General features: G+C 41.5%; 1 long non-coding RNA gene across 1 annotated transcript in view; it reads left to right on the top strand.

The window, feature by feature from the left end:
- The window catches only part of LOC127005549 (uncharacterized), a 103,974-nt gene that overhangs the window by 7,105 nt on the left and 84,369 nt on the right, over window positions 1-12,500 (top strand). The window contains exon 2 of the long non-coding RNA XR_007758711.1: window positions 7,175-7,295. This is a non-coding gene — a long non-coding RNA (uncharacterized LOC127005549). The remainder of the gene's footprint in view (window positions 1-7,174; window positions 7,296-12,500) is intronic.

The raw sequence follows: 12,500 nt of genomic DNA, 5'->3' as shown, positions 1-12,500 counted from the left end.
AGACAGTCGGCAAGACACCAAGACCCCAATAAAACCTCCCCCCCCCTTTCTTGGAGAGTGGGAACCAACTTGTCAAATTAAAAAGTTGCTGGGTTGTCGTGGCCCAGAGTCGGCACAGTGTGAACGGGGCTTTAGGAAGGGATTAGAAAGATAGTGAATAGAAATATGTAGGAGTAAGTGGATAGAAAAACGATTGAATGACAAGTGATGTATTAAGTGGAGTAGAATGATAAGTGGAATAGAAATAATAATAAACAGAGAGAAATACGAGTGAGTGAATGGAAATAGAAAAGGAGTAGAAATGGGAAATGGAGCGATGCAGGGACAGGAAAGATAATAAAAGCTTGGATGTGTGTGTGTGTGTGTGTGTGTGTGTAGCAGGGCACAAGTCCACTAAGTGCTCACCAATTAGCTTCCCTATTACCGATGACATAAAAAGTTGCCGAGGTTCACGTAACTATAACTGGTGTAAAACTTGGCTGACTACGGAAGGGATAAGTAGGCTATACAGGTCGGTTGGCGGGAGAGGAAGAGCTGCGTGGGAAGGAGTTAGTCTATCGTTGTATCGTGATTTTATATATTTACCACTTTCTATCACCGTGGGGAGGGAGGAAGGTTATGTAGCATTGTTGTATATATATGAGGTGGCAGGAGAAGGGAGAGCCATTTTTCCTTAGCCTGCACTGGACAAGGCTTGATAGGCTACACAGGAATAAACAAGAGATACATTGCAAGGATAATGTGACCCTCGGTACACCACATTGCAAATTGGAATGTCCTGACTTTCCCATTTTCTGCTGGACACTCCATATATATTTACACCCTTCCTTTGCCATAATTTTTTTTTTTTTTTACAAAAACAGAGGGGTCAGTTCCGGGAGGAGAGGTGTCCTGATACCCTCCTCTTTACCTGTACACAAGGATACATAACATACCCAGACTACAAGAGGTTAGACGGCCTTCACATGGCAGGTCCCAATAATGTTTTTTTTTTTTTTTTTCTTAGCCCTAAAATCTATATAAATATAATTCAGTGTGTCTGTGTACCTCTACGGGCCAGCTGCCAGTCGTTCAGTTGTCTTGTCGTCAAACCTTCCGATATAAGTTTAGATTATCCCGTAACTTCAGTTTATCGTTCACTTACAGCGTCGTGAATTTTCCCGAAGTAGTAACTAGAACATTCTCATTCATTCCCAGAAAAATGAAATGAAAGTCAATGTAGATGTTTTCCTCAAGGGCCGTGGGTTTGGGATCATGTCTTTATCCACTTATTCCTATCTTTATTCCTATTTATATCCATTTATTCCTGTTTCTACTTCACTTTTCTCTTCTACTCCACATTTCTCCATTTTTCTTATCTTACTTAACTCCCCCACTCACTCACTCCTCTCACATTTCCCTCGTTATTCCTATCTTCCAGGACACAGACACTCACAACATTGATATCAGTACAGTCACTAACTCTTCCTCTATTACCTTGTCCTTCGCTGCGTCGCTCCTTCCGCTGCAACCTGGATAAATCACGGAAAAATAAAGATTTCACTGCAGTCTTCCCGTCCTCCAAGTTGGTCAGCTTCCTCCTCCTCAGCGTTCTTTCGTATTCTTCCTCGAGATAAACTAGTCTTAGGACACACATAAGAATCCAAAAGTGTTATCTTTTCAACCATTTCTCTTCAGTTTTTGTTAACTGAATTTTATTCTATTCCATATATATATATATATATATATATATATATATATATATATATATATATATATATATATATATATATATATATATATATATATATATATATATATATATATATATATATAGATAAATAGATAAATAGATAGATAGATAGATATAGATATATAGATATTTCTTTAAAAAATAATTTTTGGAAAATATTTTTCACTAAATCTAAATAAGAAAAAATGGAAATTTACATTTTTCTGTTGACAAATATTTAAAGAATGCATTGATCTTTAAAATCATGTACAGCACATACATCTTGTTTCACTTCAAAGGCATGAAGCTGGGCGCTTGAGGATTAGGCTACTGTGTAAAGTATCCGAGTAGAACGCCACTTAAACCAGCACTGTTGGCATCTAAATTTTGTTATTCTTTCTTTTGGATATTTATTACCCACAAATAATGGAAATACATTTAAGGTTCATGATAGCACGATGGAAGAGAAAAGATGGTTCTTGCCTTAGACCATTATTTACATTATGGCTACAGGCGTACGAGCAAGGGGGGGGGGGCTGCAGCCCCGCTCAGATTTGGGCAAATAGAGTTTTCGGGCAGAGTAGCCATCGTAGCAGTCTAACAGGGCTATTGAACTGGCGGCTCGTGAGTCCTTGAGTTGCGTATTTCAGTAACAACTATTGTGTATGTAGTATTATATATATATATATATATATATATATATATATATATATATATATATATATATATATATATATATATATATATAATTGTTTGAATTTACAGGCAAAACATTTTTCGGTCAAATAAACATTTTTCGGGCTAACAGTTCAGCCCCCCCCCCGGATGGGAAGGGTCCCGTGTCCCGTACGCCTATGGTTATGACTAGAGTCATGACTACGTAGCTTCACTTCACACTATGACTAAATCAAGACAAAATATACCAAGAACTCTTACATTAAATGAGTTAACACATGACATTGTGTAGATTGTAGCCTAGCACTTTAAGAACATAAGAACGTAAGGAGTCTGCAAGAGGCCGGTTGGCCTATACAAGGCAGCTCCTGTAAGCTAGTGGTGGGCAGGTACCGGTACTAACGGTACCAGCTAAACGGTACGGTAGCGGTACCAGATTGCTCGGATTTATTTATTGGATTTATTGATAATTCTTCATGTCCGATTTTTTTTTTCAGGTTTCTAATAAATATTGTTATTGTTATTAGACTATGATCGAGTACATCCATAAATAACTATACATGCTATTTTTTTATCGAAAAAATAAATATTCACTTCATTCAGAGAGAGAGAGAGAGAGAGAGAGAGAGAGAGAGAGAGAGCACCACTCAGTGAGTGGATATCTCGGTGATATGGGTACTCGATCATAGTCTAATAACAATAACAATATTTATTAGCAACCTAAAAAAGAAAAAGAATCGAACATCAAGAATCATCCAATAAATCCAATAAATAAATAAAATAATAAAATAATGGAAACGGGAGCTGTGATGGAAACGAAAAGCAGGACAAAATGGTGGGAACTTGGGAGGTCAGCGAGGCAGTGACTCAGCACCGAGCACAACATTCAAGGCTTATCGTCTCCACAGGGCCCATACCGCATGGCGACTGCCGAGGCCGCGCTCCGCCGAGCGTCACTAAGATCCAAACCACCAGGTACCGGTACCGGGTGCCGAGAAGAATCGATTCAGCCGGCACCCGGTACCGGTACCTGGTGCCGAGAAGAATCTATTCAGCCGGCACCCGGTACCGGTACCTGGTGCCGCGAAGCCTCATGAGTCATGATCACTCGGCACTGAGCATTGCCGCTAGTGCCGGTTCCGTTTGGATCTTAGTGACGCTCGGCGGAGCGCGCGGCCTCAGTCGCATGGTATGGGCCTGTGGAGACGATAAGCCTTGAATGCTGTGTTTATTTATTGAGATAATTCATCCTGTCCGATTCTTTTTTTTTAGGTTGCTAATAAATATTGTTATTAGACTATGATCGAGTACATCCATAATAACTATACATGCTATTTTTTATCGAAAAAATAAATATTCACTTCATTCAGAGAGAGAGAGAGAGAGAGAGAGAGAGAGATTGATAGTTTATTGTTGCAGGTAAACAAGAGAGAGAGAGAGAGAGAGAGAGAGAGAGAGAGAGAGAGAGAGAGAGAGAGAGAGAGAGAGATTGATTAATTGATTGATAGTTTATTGTTGCAGGTAAACAAGAGAGAGAGAGAGAGAGAGAGAGAGAGAGAGAGAGAGAGAGAGAGAGAGAGAGAGTTTTCTTTACAGGAAATTTATTTGGGAATTTCATCAGAAGCCATTAAGATAAAAAAATACTCCTTCGGGTACCGGTACCGGTACTAGCGGTACCTGAGTTTTCGGTACCGGTACTACCGGTACTCAAATTAACGGTACCTGTCCATCCCTACTGTAAGCCTAGTCTGTTTTATGCACGTTAGAACAAGTTAAAAATTGGCAAATAATCGCACAGTTCCATCACCCAAGCAATGATACCAAGTCCACGAGTCCATCCCTGTAGGAATAGCCCTTCCAGCTGTCGTGACACCTACTGTAGTCAGTCAGCTACTCAGTCAGTCAGTCAGTCATCTACTCTCTCTCTCTCTCTCTCTCTCTCTCTCTCTCTCTCTCTCTGAGATTTAACAGTCGAATAATTGTTTTCTTTCTTTATTGAACGAGAGAGAGAGAGAGAGAGAGAGAGAAACCATGAGGGGTCAGACTAAGTCAGCACCCTCTCTCTCTCTCTCTCTCTCTCTCTCTGGATTATAGTATGGATAGCGGATTGCGCGCGCGAGAGAGAGAGAGAGAGAGAGAGAGAGAGAGAGAGAGAGAGGTAATTTATTGGCTACACTGCATAATTATTATCTCCTCCCTTTTCTCCTCCCTCTCTCTGGCAGACAAATTTTAGTGGATGTTATACTCTTCTCAACGCTCTCTCTCTCTCTCTCTCTCTCTCTCTCTCTCTCTCTCTCTCTCTCTCTCTCTCTCTCTCTTTTAACCAAATTACCTTCTATCTTTTTTTTTCTTTCCTCCCACCTCGATTTCTCTTTCCTCCTGTTAACTATTTGTCTCTCCTTCGTTTCTCTTGCATTGCTCTCTTCCGGCTCTCTTCCGCTCTTTTCCTTCTCTTTACTTTTTCTCTTTCTTTCTTTTCGTTCTTGCATTATTTTATCCCTCCCTCCCGCCTTCCCTCTTTCCTTCTCTTTTTCTATCTCATTCCTCCTTCCGTCTTTCTCTCCTCTACTTTGTGTTAATCCTTCCTTCCCTCATTCCTCTCATCCCTCTCTTCTTCATTCCTTCTCCTTGTTATGTATCCTCTATTCCTTCCTTTCTTTCATTCATTCTATTCTTCTTTCCCTCTTTATTCCCTTCTCCACTCTCCCATCTCTTTTTGTTCGTCTATCTTTCCTCTACTCTCTCTCTCTCTCTCTCTCTCTCTCTCTCTCTCTCTCTCTCTCTCTCTCTCTCTCTCTCGTCCTTCCCTCCTTCCCTTCCTGCCTTTCCTTCTTTACTGGTGTCTCTTCCTTCCCTCCATTCTGCCTCCTATCCTCCTTCCTTTCCTCCAATATCTTTCTCTCCTTTCCTCCGACCTAGATCACGCCTTTATCCTTACTGGGGTCCTTCCTTCTCTCTCTCTCTCTCTCTCTCTCTCTCTCTCTCTCTCTCTCTCTCTCTCTCTCTCTCTCTCGCCCCGCCCGAGGTTAACCAACTTTTAAGAGTAATTTTTCTCTCCTTCGGTCACCTTCTCTCTCTCTCTCTCTCTCTCTCTCTCTCTCTCTCTCTCTCTCTCTCTCTCTCTCTCTCTCTCTCCCCTAGTTTGAGTATCCTATTATTTTTATTGTTTTTTTCTTTTTTCTTTTTTTTCTCTTTCCTCGCAGTGTGAGTGACCGCCCTACTTTTTGCTTGCTTGGTTGTCGTTGTTGTTGTTTTTGTTGTTGTTGTTGTTCTTGTTGTTTTATGGACGCCGATAAAGATTAAATGTTCCATAGTATTTATTTTTAGTGTGTGTGTGTGTGTGTGTGTGTGTGTGTGTGTGTGCTCTTGACTGAAATTGCATATAATTCGCCCACTTAGCTATGACCTTGTTCAACACACACACACACACACACACACACACACACACACACACTCACACACACACACACACACACACACACACACACACACACACACACACACGTACACAAATCCTTCCAATTGAGGAGTTAATTAATGAAATAACTCGCATTCTCTCTCTCTCTCTCTCTCTCTCTCTCTCTCTCTCTCTCTCTCTCTCTCTCTCTCTCTCTCTCTCTCTCTCTCATAAAAAGCATGCAGTAGGCTGGCCACCCGCTCGCCGTAACGGGGCATCACACACACACACACACACACACACACACACACGATGAGTAATGTACACACGTATATTTACACACAGACAAGGGACCAGTGTGTGCACGAAGAATTTATATACCACTAGGATAAGGTGTCAAGTGTTTGTGTGTGTGTGTGTGTGTGTGTGTGTGTGTGTGTGTGTGTGTTTGTGTGTGTGTGTGTGTGTGTGTGTGTGTGTGTGTGTGTGTTTAAGGAAGAGGATCGTTTACACACACACACACACACACACACACACACACACAAAAAGGGTGGTGACCTAAGTTCTGTTACCCACCGGTTATGGAGAGAGAGAGAGAGAGAGAGAGAGAGATTTTATTTTTTAAGATTAAGGGAACGTCATTATTTTTACGGCTGTTTTTTCTTTTATCTTTTTTTTCCATCTTTCCTTCTTTTTCTTTTTCTTTTTCTTTTTTCTCCAGCCTTATCTCCTCCATCATAATCACTTCCACCACCACCACCACCACCACCTTCATCACCACCACCCTCCTTGATCATCACCACCACCACCACCACCACCTTCATCACCACCACCCTCCTTGATCACCACCACCACCACCACCACCACCTTCATCACCACCACCACCCTCCTTGATCACCACCACCACCACCACCACCTTCATCACCACCACCACCCTCCTTGATCACCACCACCACCACCACTAGCAATACCAATTTCCTGATCATCATTTTCAATTTTGTTGCTGCTGTTTGTATTGCTGTTGTATAAGTAGCAGTAGTAGTAGTAGTAGTAGTGGTGGTGGTGGTGGTGGTGGTGGTAGTAGTAGTAGTGGTGGTAGTAGTGATAGTAGTAGGAGTAGTAGTAGTAGTAGTAGTAGTAGGCAGGAAGACGGAAAATGAGAAGGAAGAGTAATAAGAAGGAGAAGAAGAAAAAGACAAAGAAGAAGAAGAAGATGAGGAAAAAGAAAGAAAGAAAACGAAAAAGAGAAAGAAAAACAAAGAAAACGAGCTTTCATTCCTGTCATCGTTACCTAGATCAATGCATTAATAAATCATGGCTCATGTTGTTGTCGCTCTTGCTGTTTGTTATTGATTTCCTTATCTTTACCCTTCCACTTTTTTTCTTTTTAGGTAAGTGTGACGTCAGAGGAGCCAGCAGCCGACGCCGGAGAGCACCACCACCACCACCATCACACCACCACCACCATCATCACCACCAACTCCACGGCCACCACCACCACGGCCCCTTCAGGTAAAGAAACTGTGAATAGATAAATTAATAAACCACTTTGTATCTGTCGAAGTGGAGAGGGTGGTTGTTAAGAGGAGGAGGAGGAAGGTGGAATAAGAGGAAGGGCAAAGGAGGAGGTACATAAGAGATGGAGGGAGGGAGATAAGGAGGAGGAAGGAGGGAAGGAGGTATATATAAGTGAGGGAAGGAGAGAATAAGGAGGAGGAGGAGGAGGAAAGGAGGAGGTATAAGAGATGGAGGGAGGGAGACAAGGAGGAGGAAGGAGGGAAGGAGGTATATATAAGTGAGGGAAGGAGAGAATAAGGAGGAGGAGGAGGAGGAAAGGAGGAGGTATAAGAGATGGAGGGAGGGAGACAAGGAGGAGGAAGGAGGGAAGGAGGTATATATAAGTGAGGGAAGGAGAGAATAAGGAGGAGGAGGAGGAGGAAAGGTGGAGGTATAAGAGATGGAAGGAGGAGGAAGGAGGGAAGGAGGTATAAGTGAAGGAAGGAGGGAAGAAGAAGGAGGAGGAAGATCATAAAGAAGGAGATTTTGTAAGAAAGGAGGAGGAGGAGGAGGAGGAGGAAGATAATAAAGAAGGAGGTTTTGTAAGAAGAAAGGAGGAGGAGGAAATTAGGAAAGAAGTTAACGAAGAAGGCATGTAAAGAAGAAGGAGGAAAGGAAGAAAGAGAAAGGAATTAGATAATGAAGGAAGGATGGAAGGAGATAGGAAGGAAATCAGGGGAGGAAGGGAAGGAGGAAGTAGAAGAGATGGAGGGAGAATGAGGAAGAGGAGGAGGAGGAAGGAAGAAGGGAAGGACAGAAGGAGGTTTTGTAAGGAGAAAGAGGAAGAGAGGAAAAGGAATTAGATGGAGGAAATGAGATAGGGATGAAGGAGGGATAACTAGAATGAGAGGAGGAGGAGGAGGAGGAGGGGAAGCAGGAAATAGGAAGATGAAGAAAATAATGAGATGGGGAAAGAAAGGATGAAGGAAAAATGGAAGAAAGGATGAAGAAAAAAGAGATAATGGAAGGAAGGAGGGAAGAAACAAAGGGTAAATGAAGAGAAGGGAAAGAAGGAGATAGGAAAATAGGTAAAACAAGGAAGAAAAAGAAGGAAGAAGAGAAGGAACAATAGAAGAAGGGAGATAAGGGAGAGAAGAGAAAAGAGAAAGGGAAGAAGAGGAGGAGATGAAGATAATAAGAGGTAAAGCAGAAGAGAATGGCGTGAGAAAGAGATAAAGAGAAAGAGGAGAAAAGGAAGAAGGGAAGGAAATAGGAGAGGGAAAGAGGAGTAAGTAGGAAAGGAAGAAATAACACGAGGAATAAAGGAAGGAAGAGAAAGAAAGGAGGAAGATAGGAAAGGAATAATGGAGAGAGATAGATGGAAGAAAGGAAGTAGATAAGGAGAAAGAAGAGAGGAATAAGGAGAAAAGGGGCTAACAAAAGGGAGAGAAAGGAGGAAAATAATAAAAGAAGGGAGAGAAAAAAAGGAAGAGGAGGAAGGAAAGGAAGAAGGAAATGAGTTACTTAAGAAAAGAAAAAAAAAGGAGAGGAGGAAGAGAAGGAGAGAGCTTTTGTATGGAGAGAAAGAAGAGAGAGAAGGAGATAAAAGGAGAGTGTAGGAGGGAGATATTGGAGAGATAGAGGCAGATGAGGAGGAGGAGGAGGAGAAAATATGAGAAAAAGAGGAAGAAAGTGGAGAGAAAGGAGGAGAAAAGAGGTGTCGAAAGGAATGGAGGAAAGTGTGAGTTGGAGAAGAATATTGGAGAGAAGGAGGAGGAGGAAGGGAGGAGGAGGAGGAGGAGGAAGAAGAGGAGGAGGAGGAGGCGAGGACTACGGAGGTTTACGTAGAAGGAAAGGGTGGAGGAGGAGGAGGAGGAGGAGGAGGAGGAGGAGGAGGAGGAGGGAAAGGTTAGAGGTAAATCAAAGAATAATTGGAGAGAAGGAAGAAATAAATGAAGGAGATATTGAAGAAAATGAAGGAGGAGGAGGGAAGGAAGGGAGGGAGAGAGAGAAGGGAGGGAAGGGGGAGGTAAATTTCCGAATAACTTAAGAGAGGGAGAGAAAAGAAGAGGGAGAAAAAATGGAGAGGAAGAAGGGAGGGAATAAACGAAGGTGAGAGAGAGAGAGAGAGAGAGAGAGAGAGAGAGAGAGAGAGAGAGAGAGAGAGAGAGAGAGAGAGAGAGAGAGAGAGAGAGAGAGAGAGAGAGAGGAGGGATGGAGAGAGGAAAGATACCAGCGGAAAGGAAGGCGAGAGGGAGGGAGGGAGGGAGGGAAGGAAGAGATACTGGAGAGAAAAATAAATCGGAGGAGAGGAAAGACGTTGGGTATTAGAACGGAGGGAGGAGGAGGAGGAGGAGGAGGAGGAGGAGGAGGAGGAAAGAGATATCACAGGGAAAGAGTGAGGTAATTGAGGACAAGGAAGGAGAGAGGGAGGAAAGAATGGAGGAGGTAAGAGGAAAGGAAGAGAGGGAGAAATGGAGGTAAAGGGAGGAGGAGGAGTGAAAGGGAAGAGAGAGAAGAGGGAAAGAGGAATGTAATAAAGGAGGAGAGAGAGAGAGAGAGAGAGAGAGAGAGAGAGAGAGAGAGAGAGAGAGAGAGAGAGAGAGAGAGAGAGAGAGAGAGAGAGAGAGTATTGATTTCTCCAACACAGAATCTACAGGATATCGATATTGGAAAGATAATGAGCTAGATTATTATCATTATTATTATTATTATTATTATTATTATTATTATTATTATTATTATTATTATTATTATTATTATTAAACTGTGACCTATATAGTTATTGTTTAAGGTTTTATTTTATCTTATTTTTTTCTAATGTATTCTCTCTCTCTCTCTCTCTCTCTCTCTCTCTCTCTCTCTCTCTCAGTTTGTGTGACGGGGTGAAGTGTAAAGAAGCATTTGTGAGATTACTGTAAGAGAGAGAGAGAGAGAGAGAGAGAGAGAGAGAGAGAGAGAGAGAGAGAGAGAGAGAGAGAGAGAGAGAGAGAGAGAGAGAGAGAGAGACCTATAGTATTTTCTTCGTTCTTTCTTTATCTTTTTCTTTTTCATTTTTCCTCTTTATCCTTACTTTAATGTCCATTTGTCTATTTTCTGTTTATATATCAATTTCTCTATCAATCCTTCCTTCCTATCTATCAAACTAGGTATATTTATTTACTTACATTTACCTATTTGTTTTATCTATTAATGTTTTTTTATTTATATATACATCACTTTATTTATGAACCCATTTGCCTGTTTTTTTTATATATGCTTTTACCTCTGTTACCTAATTTTGAATATTTGTTTGTTGTTTGCTACCTTTCACGTTATTAATTTCTGCCTATTTGTTTTATCTATTTATTCTTTTGATTTATATATACATTAACTTATTTAAGAACCTATTTACCTGTTTTTTTCATATATGCTTTTAACTCTGTTACCTAATTTTGAATATTTATTTGTTGTTAGCTACCTTTCACGTTATTAATATCTGCCCCTACAAAACAGGCTTGGCGGGAACCGATTTAGCGATGGCGGGTCAGGAGCTGTTCAGAGATGCTTTTTTTCAGCTACACAACACAATCTGGGCGGGTTTCATAAGGTTCTCAGGCTGTTATTTTCGGTTATAATTCATCCACACGGGGCAGACTGCGTTAGGTAGCAATATAGATAGATAGATAGATAGATGTTTTTTTTTTACCGCAGCCTACATCCACAAGATCCACAATACACAATACAATATAAATAGCTACAGAATATATGAATACACAATAGATAAATGCACAATAAATAACCACTTCAGTTTTTTGTTTCTGTTTTTTTTTCTTCCCTTGAGTGCCTTCTCTGTTGTAAGTAAAGGAAACATATTAGTCTCGGCTGCGTGACTTAACCTTTTTTATACTTTTTGCTATTGAGGTGAGCACGACATTAGCATTTTTTGGTTGTTTGTTTTTCTGTATCTTTTTTTTTTTTTTGGGGGGGGGGGGAAGCAGCGACATTAGCAGTTGTTTTTGTTTGTTTGTATTCTGACTATTTTTTCCCCTATGATCTACCTGTTTTTTTTTTTTTTTTTTGGTGGGGGGAAGCGACATTAGCAGTTGTTTTTGTTTGTGTGTATTCTGGCTATTTTTTTCCCCAATGATCTACCTGTTACTTTTTTTTTGGGCGGAGGGGGGAAGCGACATCAGCAGTTGCTTTTGTTTGTGTGTATTTTGGCTATTTTTTTCCCCTATGATATACCTTTTTTTTGGGGGTGGGGTGGGGGGGGGGGGGATAAGCGACATTGGCAGTTTTTTGTTGTTTTATTTTCGGTATATTTATTCCCTTGAACTACCTACTCTGCTGTATAAAAAAGTCCTCGTAAACCTTGTAAAATCCGTCATGTTTATTATGTCAGTGCGTTCGAGTAATGAGTAAATAGAGTAAATTTGTAGGTGAGACTTATTTTTATTTTTTATTTTCTTTTTACAACAAAGGAGACAGCTCAAGGGCACAAAAAAGGAAACAATAATAAAAAAGCCCGCTACTCGCTGCTCCTAAAAAAAGAATCAAAAGAGGTGACCGAAAGAGAGGTCAATTTCGGGAGGAGAGGTGTCCTGATACCCTTCTCTTGAAAGAGTTCAAGTCGTAGGCAGGAGGAAATACAGATGAAGGAAGATTGTTCCAGAGTTTACCAGCGTGAGGGATGAAAGAGTGAAGATGCTGGTTAACTCTTGCATAAGGGGTTTGGACAGTATAGGGATGAGCATGAGTAGAAAGTCGTGTGCAGCGGGGCCGCGGGAGGGGGGGAGGCATGCAGTTAGCAAGTTCAGAAGAGCAGTCAGCGTGGAAATATCGATAGAAGATAGAGAGGCAACATCGCGACGGAATTTAAGAGGTAGAAGACTACCAGTAGTAGGAGGAGAGCTGATGAGACGAAGAGCTTTAGACTCCACTCTGTCCAGAAGAGCTGTGTGAGTGGAGCCCCCCCACACGTGAGATGCATACTCCATACGAGGGCGGACAACGCCCCTGTATATGGATAGCAACTGCGCGGGGGAGAAGAACTGGTGGAGACGATACAGAACGCCCAACCTCGAGGAAGCTGATTTAGCGAGAGAGGAGATATGAAGTTTCCAGTTGAGATTTTGAGTTAAGGATAGACCGAGGATGATTAGTGTTGAAGATGGTGATAGCTGAGTGTTGTCGAAGAATAGGGGATAGGTGTTTGGAAGATTGTGTCGAGTTGATAGG

Source organism: Eriocheir sinensis, chromosome 30, assembly GCF_024679095.1.
Source record: "Eriocheir sinensis breed Jianghai 21 chromosome 30, ASM2467909v1, whole genome shotgun sequence".
Classification (NCBI taxonomy): domain Eukaryota; kingdom Metazoa; phylum Arthropoda; class Malacostraca; order Decapoda; family Varunidae; genus Eriocheir; species Eriocheir sinensis.
This window is presented reverse-complemented; position numbering and strand designations above follow the sequence as displayed.